Here is a 10,667-nt window from a genome sequence, read left to right on the forward strand (position 1 = left end):
GTGTTAGTTGCTTTGAGTGGAGTTCCCTAATGTGGAGCTTGTGCAAAGTATAAGTCAATCAGCTCTCACCACAATAAAGACTTCCTAAAGTTCTACTGCAAAGTGTCTTGAACTAGTTACAAAATAAACATTGCAAATACAAATGAACACATTGCTCTTAAACAACCAGCAATACAGGCCAGTCTTCTTTTTAAGATCTTACTATTTAATATTGTCCAAGAACTATTCTCTCTGGTCCCAGAGAGAGCTCCATCTAAGCAACTTGCTCCTGCTGAGAGAGATAGCTGGCTTCCGGTTCCCTGGGATGAGTCATCGATTAGCAGACACCAAATGAAAACCTCAGAACTTTTCAAACACGGTGCATGCAAACACAACATTTTATGCACATAAAACTTTAATTTCTTTAACATGAAGTTCATCCTAATCTCCAAATCTTGCCTTTTTACCACTTTACTGTACAAGAGATGGCTGGGCAGAGGCCTGGGGCCACCTGTATCTCTCGCACTTTCAACAGTGTCTCCTTTAACAATCCCAACGGATGGGAATAGCCTCGTTATTTGAGGCTTCACATACAATACTAGCATTTTGAATCAGGCCTTGAAACTAACTGGTAAGCAATGTGGTTGCCTGAGGACTTTTGTAACAGGAGCTCTCTGACCAGCTTATTGGCCCTCATCCAGCCCATTACTGTTTACTTCAGACAGCTGCTCAGGGATTTCACAACGTACAGATGGCAGCAAATTCCAGCAACAGAGCACAACTTTTGCAAAGGGTTCGGTCCCTTTGTGGCCTGACAATGGACTGAAAAGGTCAGCGATGTCACCCAGGACAAGAACATTAAGTGAATTCTCATCAGCCTTCTCCAATCTGATGCTCTCTGGGGCTACATCAGCGCCAGCACAGAGCACACCTTTTTTTTTGGCAAAAGCTGCCATAGACCACAGATTGGTTTTGCTCAACCCAGAGAATGAACAGAATCAATCTTGTAAGTGGTTGAAGGACGAGCCCTGTGTCCCATAACTAGCAAAATGTAGGTAAAGGTAAAGGGACCCCTGACCATTAGGGCCAGTCGTGACCGACTCTGGGGTTGCGGTGCTCATCTTGCTTTAGTGGCCGAGGGAGCCGGCGTACAGCTTCCGGGTCATGTGGCCAGCGTGACTAAGCCGCTTCTGCCGAACCAGAGCAGCGCACGGAAACGCCGTTTACCTTCCCGCCGGAGCGGTACCTATTTACTTGCACTTTGACGTGCTTTCGAACTGCTAGGTTGGCAGGAGCAGGGACCGAGCAACGGGAGCTCACCCCGTAGTGGGGATTCGAACCGCCAACCTTCTGATCGGCAAGTCCTAGGCTCTGTGGTTTAACCCACAGTGCCACCCGCGTCCCTAGCAAAATGTAGAACAAGGGAAATTAGGCTATTTCCTCCCTGCACCCCCCTTACATAATGTAGGTGGAATTCAACGCTCCTTACCTCTGGATCTGGATTTGGAGGTTGTGACCGTGGGCTGAATTTTTGTTTGCTGATGGAGCCGTGCTGCAGCTTTACAATAGAGTGCATTGCATGGAAAGCTAATAGCTCTCTTTTCTGCCCTCTGCTTGTCCTCCTGCAAAGGAGGACAGGACAGAGCTGAGCATCTCACCAGTATTGGATGAATAAACCCATATGAGAGAGAGAGAGAGAGAGAGAGAGAGAGAGAGAGAGAGAGAGAGAGAGAGAAGTTGATCCAATGTGTTTATTCAATGGTTTGTGGCCATTGGTGTTTCAGCGTTCCTGCTTTGGGAATGTGTCATGGATGGAGGAAGGAAGATTAGAGGCATCAGGCACCGGGTATCCCTTCTCCTTTGCTCACCTGTATGGGTTGTTTTGTTCTTGTACCCTTTACTCCTGCCGCGGGTGCAGATCTAAGGTTCCCGGTTGCCGTCCAAGTGCTTAGGGAACTGCCTTCCATTCTTCTCTAGAGGATCCCGTTGTCTGTTTTTATTACCTGTGCAAAGTGCTCACTTTTGTGCAAGTGTCCCTTCGCTAAGGCTCCCCACCTGCCACTATGAATTCAAATCAGGAGTCCAGCATATCCAGCTCCGACTGGAGAAGTGAAGAGTGACGTGTGTCAAATCGGGATATTCTCAACACGGCCCCAAAATGTTCTTGGGTTAGAGTCAGAAGGCTTTTCAGAAAGTCACTGCCTGCCATAAAGTTTTCAGTCTGCTGCACCCCCTCATTCTGGGCAAAGTTGGCATTTTAGGGGATATTGCCGCATTTTCCCTTCGGTTACTCGAATTACCCGCCTCCTGCCTGATGGACTTCTGCCTGCCACTTGGCTGTCTTCCCTAACCTATTTTCCTGTCCTTGGGCCTGAATCCCGAAACTTTCCTCTTTTCCATTTTTGTTCCGGGGAGGGGGGGGGTGTACCTCCAGGTTCATATCGGTGTGTGGCAGAGCTGTGTGGCTCTGGAACAAGGAACTTGATGTGTGCACAAGGCACAAACCCAGTTCTTACTGAGAAGGTAAAAAAGACATGCTGTGACCAGCCTGACTAAATTGCTACTGGCGCACAGATGACTGTGACAAGTGCCAGAGCACACGGAAGCGCCGTTTACCTTCCCGCCGCAGTGGTACCTATTTATCTACTTGCACTGGTGCGCTTTCGAACTGCTAGGTTGGCAGAAGCTGGGACAGAGCAACGGGAGCTCGCCCCGTCACGGGGATTCGAACCGCTGACCTTCCGATCGGCAAGCCCAAGAGGCTCAGTGGTTTAGACCACAGCGCCACCCACATCTCTCTTACTGAGAAGGCCATGTTGGCAAGGGAGACCCTCCCACTACTCTTCCCCACAGCTAGGAGATTTTGTGGAGGGTGGGGGAGTCCCTATTGACATCAGTGGGGATCTCCCCCCGCTCCAAGGCTCCTAGCTCCTCGAAGGCAGAGGAGCCAAACATATTGCTCTGCTTTCCTTTGGACCACATCAGTGAGGCCAAGGCGGCGGAGTCTTGCTATCTAGGCAGCCCAGAAGCTCCAGAAACACTGCCCAGGCTTATGCCTTGGGGAGATGGTTTCAGTGCTGGCAACACAACAGTTTTACTTCACCCCTGGAGGGGCACTCCATTGTCTCTTGAGGCAGACGGATGCCAACAACAGCATGGGCATAGCCAAGGGGGGAAGGGGGGGCAGCTGTCCTTCCAGTCAATACAAATCAATACAGCTCAATGCAAATCCGAGGTTCTGCTGCTCCCTAACAAAAGCCTGCCCCTCCCAACAAAAAGTCCAGGCTACACCCATGAACGACAACCCAGTGAGGGGTGCATCTGCTCAAAGGGTGGCCATGCAATATATATTTGGCCAGAAGGTGGCAGCAGAGCATTACAAGTGGCCGCTGAATTCACACGAATGGAGTGAATTGCATCTCAAAAGCCACCGACAAAGAAATATTGGAACAGATTAATAAAACAATGTGGTTCACCCTCACCCTTTTAACTGTGGCGGGTTCAAGTCTATGTTTGCTCTTAAGTTCCATCCAATGCGGGGGGCGGGGGCGGGCGGTGTTATCTTGGTCTTGGCTGTTGTTGTTTAGTCGTTTAGTTGTGTCCGACTCTTCGTGACCCCATGGACCAGAGCACGCCAGGCACTTCTGTCTTCCACTGCCTCCCGCAGTTTGGTCAGACTCATGCTGGTAGCTTCGAGAACACTATCCAACCATCTCGTCCTTGTCGTCCCCTTCTCCTTGTGCCCTCCATCTTTCCCAACATCAGGGTCTTTTCCAGGGAATCTTCTCTTCTCATGAGGTGGCCAAAGTATTGGAGCCTCAGCTTCAGGATCTGTCCTTCCAGTGAGCACTCAGGGCTGATTTTCTTAAGAACGGATAGGTTTGATCTTCTTGCAGTCCATGGGACTCTCAAGAGTCTCCTCCAGCACCATAATTCAAAAGCATCAATTCTTCGGCAATCAGCTCTCACTTCCGTACATCACTACTGGGAAAACCATAGCTTTTACTATACGGACCTTTGTTGGCAAGGTGATGTCTCTACTTTTGTTGGCAAGGGGGTGTCTCTATATAACAACCCCCAAAAATGCTGAAGGTCACAACCGTAACAACCTCATCCGAGAAGAAGTTACAAGGCAATAGACAAAGTATTATTACAACAGACTAGACAAAATATGATTACAATCGCAACACATATATTCCACCAAGGCTCACAAAGAATCACATAGCACAAAAATTATTACTACACTGAGCAATGCTCTAAGCAGATTATATCACACTTCCTAGGGTGATCTTCGAAAGACCTTTCTACCACAGACAGATAGTACAAGTTCCAGGCCATTAAGAATATAATGTACAGCGCCTCTAAGATTCTAGAAAGATCCGTGGTGATCTGTACTTTCTCATAGACTGAGAGGTCTATGGGTCTGAAAATTTATTCCTGGAATTTTGGCAGGAGATTCCATTCCCTTTGTGAAATCCATGACTTTCCCAGCTCCTGTCCTCATAAGCTTAGCCCCTGGGGGTGTTAAAGACACTCCTTTTGTAGGCTGGGACTATATGCCTGGGCAACAGCAGTCTTCCTGACTTTAATTCTGGCAAGAATCAATAGGAAAAGAAAGGTACAAGATTACAGTCTTTGCACGCACAGTTACTGGGTATTGCAACAGTAATGTTTTGTTTGGCAACGACAATCGACAGCATCTTGACACTTCTGGAAACTGAAATATTACTAATTTGGACACCTCAGCTTGAATCACAAGAAAATGTGAGTCCTAAAAGAATGATAGTCTTGGGATGCAAAACACCCAGTGCCGAATTTACGTATAAGCTAAACAAACTATAGCTTAGGGACCCACTCTCTTGGGGGGACCCCAAAAAAATTAAAGGAAAAAAAACAAACTGAATGTACATTTCTAAAATATAAGATAAAAAACAAATAAAATAAAACCTACATACAGCAACAGTGTTTTGTGTTGTGTAGGCTCCTATGATGTAAGTAATGGGCCCCCAACCATTTTAAGTTAGGACTTAATAATTATTTCACTGTTGATATACTTCTTCTTAATTGTATTTCACTAGTAATATACTTTTTCTTAATTGTATTTCAGTTCAGCAATTACTTTGATAAAATACATTTTTGTTATGTGCAAATGGCTTTAGATACCTATTAGGTCCATAAATTACCACATAAGTAAAGGTAAAGGGACCCCTGACCATTAGGTCCAGTCGTGACCGACTCTGGGGTTGCGGCGCTCATCTCGCTTTATTGGCCGAGAGAGCTGGGGTACAGCTTCCGGGTCATGTGGCCAGCATGACTAAGCCGCTTCTGGCGAACCAGAGCAGTGCACAGAAACGCTGTTTACCTTCCCGCTGGAGCGGTACCTATTTATCTACTTGCACTTTGATGTGCTTTTGAACTGCTAGGTTGGCAGGAGCAGGGACCGTGCAACGGGAGCTCACCCCGTTGTAGGGATTCGAACCGCGACCTTCTGATCAGCAAGCCCTAGGCTCTGTGGTTTAACCCACAGTGCCACCTGCACCCCTCAAAATTACCATATAGCTTATATTCAACACAAAAAACAGCAACAGTGTTGTTGACAAAGGACAGCTGGACATATAAAGGGCCCCATTACCTTCAGTAGCTTAGGGCCTTATCAAACCTAAATCTGGCCCTGAAAACACCGATATGCCTATATGAGGAAAATCTGAAGGTACAGAACTTGAATACATTGCAATTTGATTTCTACACTGTCAGGGAACTGACATTGGAGGGAGAGGCAAAGGGGAGGCTCCCAGATGATGCTGGCGAAGGACCCAGCAGCAGGGGGAGAAACAGCTCAGTAGAGGGGGAAGCCAATCAGCGCAACACCGGGGATAAAGGGAGGCAGACGGGGGAAGTGGAGAGAGGGCTCCAGGACTCTTCACTGGAGAGGAGAGCCCAGGTCTTCCACTACCCACGCCTTCCCTGCGCAGAAGACTCCCGCGCAGTGAGAGGAGGAGGAGACTGGGTGTCAAACAACTTTTATGTTGGAAGAGGTTCAAGAAACGCCCACTGACGGATTCTGCCAGTGACTGAGGCAGCCACCATGAGAAGGGGCTGTGCAGTCAGAAAGGTTTAACAAGGCAAATTAACCGAGAAAGGCACCAGCTTACGCACGAGTAACTCATACCTATTACATACACGAACAAAAATTATCACTGCAATGAATTTACTGCATGTATCAGAAAAAAACCCTGGATGCAGCAACCTGCTTCATGTACAGTTGGGAGTGCCTTACATGGAGGAAGACTAATGGCAAAGTTCCTGATCTTCCAGCAGGAATGAGAAAGAGAGACTGGAAAGTTGCAAATGCATCAGAGGCGTTACAGAGTATTATCTGCTGCACCAGCAAAAGTAGTCCTGATGAACCAATGCAGGATGGCTTGCAAGTACCTGTATAAATCTGAGACGTTTGACAAGGTGCAATTTGGTAAGGTGCTATATTACATTTACATACACAGTTTGAAATCTATGCAAGTCTCACTTTTGCTTATTTCACAATAGCCGCTGAACATGCATTTAGTGTTTCCCAATTGAAACATTAAAAATGCTTTCATCAGCGCTGCAAAGTGCTTCCTCGAAAATATTCCCAGATTTCTGCACACGCCATCAGACATTGACAAGTAATAGTTTCAGCAAGATGGTAAATTATGCAAATTTCTAAGCCTTGCCCGCTTCATCCCAAGTTTCCCATGAACCTCATTTCTTTAAAATAGTTACACCTTGCCTTTCTTTCCAAAGCCACAACTATGGCACATTCCCCATGTTGTGAGTCACCACACCTAGCAGAGAAGAATGGCAGATTAAACTGGTGGACTATGTGGGAATGGCAAAACTGATTGGAGGGATTAGGAATCAGGAAGACCAAAATTTTAATAAGGAATGGGAAAGAAATATATATATATATATATACATACACACACAATTAAGGTTATTAGTAGGATTGGAATGACGCTTGTAGTTAAAAGTTGGACTGTGGTTTTATTAGAGATTTAATAGACTTGGATTGACAGAGAAGATGCGGGAGAAAAAGTTAACAAAATTACCCACAGACAGGGAGGAGGGAAGTCCAAGGGAACTTGTGGAAATGGTTTTATTTGTTTGCTTGATGATTGTTTGTAAATCTGAAAATCTAAATTAAAAAACAAACCAACCCCAAAAAGCCCAACTTATTTCGATATAGAAACCTCAGCTGTTTATTTTCAAAAACATCTAATGGAAAGCAGAAAGGAGGAAGCCCATAAATCACGTTCCGGCCACAATACAGCAGAGACTCCTCTTTATAGGTACACACACCTCCAGAACTGGCACACAATTCTACTAATATTTAGGTTCCACTATCCACCCAAATGCACACACATTTGTTTCTTCATTCCTGTAACCCAGTGGCGTAGCGTGGGGGGTGCAGGGGGGGCCGGCCGCACTGGGCGCAACATCTGGGGGTTAGGGTTAGGGGGCGCAAATCCACGGGTTAGGGGGCGCAAATTACTTGCCTTGCCCCGGGTGCTGACAACCCACGCTACGCCACTGCTGTAACCACAATTATCTCGGGTGCCATCTGCCACCGCAAGCAGTTTTTCCTCATGACTAGGTGAGGTTCTTAATAACCTGATTGGGAGGGGAAGGCAAACAGGAACAGCAAGTTTATTTACACCTCGTAGAAGCCGCAATTCATAAAGCTATCTGTGTCCTGTCCCTTGCAGTGTTAGCTAAGCAGGCCTGGGTCTGGTTGGTGCTTGGGGTTGGGTGCCCTGGTGAAAGGAAGGAGGGCTGTGAACAAGACTGGCCCCCAGCTGCCTCTGCTTGGAGGGAGACAGACGCCTCAGGCAGCGGATACTGCAAAGAAGGCAGCGGTGGAAAATGTCAGGAGACAGAATAGTGTGTGCCTTATTATGACTTTCCTTGCTTTCAGGCACGGTTGAGGATTCTATTCTGTCAACTGCTGGTCTGCTTGGCTTCCGTACAACTTGCCCTTCACCTTGGGCACCAAAGGCAAGTACAGTGGTACCTCGGGTTACATACGCTTCAGGTTACATACCCTTCAGGTTTCAGACTCTAGTAACCCAGAAATAGTGCTTCAGGTTAAGAACTTTGCTTCAGGATAAGAACAGAAATCGGGCTCTGGCGGCGCAGCGGCAGCAGGAGGCCCCATTAGCTAAAGTGGTGCTCCAGGTTAAGAACAGTTTCAAGTTAAGAACGGACCTCAGGAACGAATTAAGTACTTAACCCGAAATACCACTGTAAATAAATGTTTACAAACCAGTGGGGTTAGTCTCAGTGCTGTGGGCCCTGTGGCAAACTTTTCACACACACACACACAAATTGAATACATTTTATTAGGGTTTATAGAGAGAATTACAAAAGTTAATGTTAAATATATTTTCCTCTTTTTTTGTACAAACTAAAACTTTGTCCTAAATACAATATAAGCATGAAGAGAAAAGGGGGGGGGTGGTATAAAGAAAGAAATAAAGGAAAAGGAAAAGAGGTTAAATGGGACAAACTTTTCAGACATGCAAGTTTATTTCTTCCTCCCCCCCACCCCACCCAATGCCTAGGAAGGGAAAACTCACAGGGCAATAGCAGATAGTGGATAGCTCAGTCCATACAGCATATGACTCTTAAAGGCAAGGTTGTGGGTTCGAGTCCCACGCTGGGCAAAGAAGATTCCTGCATTGCAAGGGGTTGGGCAGCTAGATGACCCTCACAGTCCCTTCCAACTCTACAATTCTATGATTCTACAAAAACAGTAAAAACAAAAGGGTCAAACTGGGAGCAGCTTCAACATACATTTCATTAGTAAAGCAAAACGCTTAAAAAAAAAGGCACTGGAGGTTTTTGGTTTTTTGCATTTTTGTCCTCCCACCCCACCAGAGGCACAGGGACTAAGCTGAAGTTCGAATTTAACACTAGCTATTAGGCAGATTTCTGGGTCATGTGGCCAGCATGACTAAGCCACTTCTAGCCAACCAGAGCAGCGCATGGAAACACCGTTTACCTTCCCACTGGAGCGGAACCTATTTATCTACTTGCACTTTGACGTGCTTTTGAACTGCTAGGTTGGCAGGAGCAGGGGCCGAGTAACGGGAGCTCACCCCATCGCGGGGATTCGAACCGCCGACCTTCTGATCAGCAAGTTCTCAGCTCTGTGGTTTAACCCACAGCGCCACCCGTGTCCCATCGAATGTGTAGATGTGTAGATGTGTAGACCCCACCAAACTGGGAGGGGTAACGAATGTGATGCAGCAGCAAAAAAAGCTAATATTATTCTAGGCTGCATCAACAGAAGTATAGCGTACAGATCAAGGGAAATAATAGTCACACTCTGTTCTGCCTGGTCAGACGACACCTGGAATACTGTGTCCAATTCCGGGCGCCACAATTTACGAAGGGTGTTGACAAGCTGGAATGTGTGCAGAGGAGGGTGACCAAGAAGAACACGAGTCTGGAACCCAAGCCTTATGAGGAGCGGTTGAAGGAAATGGGCATCTTTAGCCTGGAAAAGAGGAGAATGAGATACGACCGCCATCTTCATATATCTCAAGGGCTGTCCCATGGAAAAGGGAGCAAGTTTGTTTTCTCCTGCTCTGGAGGGCGGAACTCAAACCAATGGTTTCAAGTTACAAGAAAGGAGATTCCGACTAAACATCAGGAAGAACTTTCTGACAGTAAGAGCTGTTCAACAGTGGAACCGTCTCCATAGGGAGGTTGTGGACTCTCCTTCCTTGGAGGTTTTAAAACAGAGGTTAGATGGTCATCTGTCATGGATGCTTTAGCTGAGATTCCTGCAATGCCGGGGGTTGGACTAGATAACCCTCGGGGTCCCTTCCAACAGAGATGGCAATATTAATGTGTATTTTCTCCTTTTGTAGCCTAGTAAGCATCTGTAGGAGATTTTGGGGGGGAATCTTCAAAAGACAGCCTTGGAGAGCAGAGCACAAAACAGTGTGTGGGTTTGCAATGGAGATGGAGGCAGGAAAAACAGTGATTGCCATCTTTTTGATGTCGCAGGTTATGCAACCATAACCCTGCAGATGGGAGGCTTCTAAAACTTGAGAGGGAAGCAGGAGGATGTCGCAAAACACAACCACAACTGCTGCATTAGCACGCTGTGCAAAACCAACAAGCAGGCTTGTGGCACCTTCAGGTCTTGCGAGTTACTGCGAGACTCTTCGCTATTCTTGCAACTCCCTGCAGGGAGAAAGAGGAGGACTAGGGAGGGAGAAAGGAGCCCACGTTGTCAGAAGCACCCATCCTGCCCCTCTCTCTCTCCTTCCTTGACCATTCCCTGTTTTCGTCCTTTCCCCTTCAAGTTTGCAACGCAGGGGCATTCCAAGTGGGGACAGGAAAGACCTAGGAGAGCAGTTCTTGGGGAAGCAGCAACAAAAGTGCTGGTTTCAGGGGTGAAATCAGAGGCAGGTATAATATGTAGGAGGAAAGGGCAGTGTTCCCTCGGTTATTTGAAAGGCGCTAGTGGCGCAGAACCTTGCTTGCTCAACGTCTCCCAATCATTTAGATCATTCTCGTTGAGGAATGAGGGATCCTCCCTTGAAGCGAAGGATGGGGCAGATGGGTGGCACCTCGATCCCAACAAGAACCGCAAACCTGAAATATCTGCTTCTGCCTTCAAATTCACATTCACACTCTGG

This window comes from Podarcis liolepis (genome assembly GCF_965112155.1).
Source record: "Podarcis liolepis genome assembly, chromosome: 5".
Taxonomy (NCBI): Eukaryota; Metazoa; Chordata; class Lepidosauria; order Squamata; family Lacertidae; genus Podarcis; species Podarcis liolepis.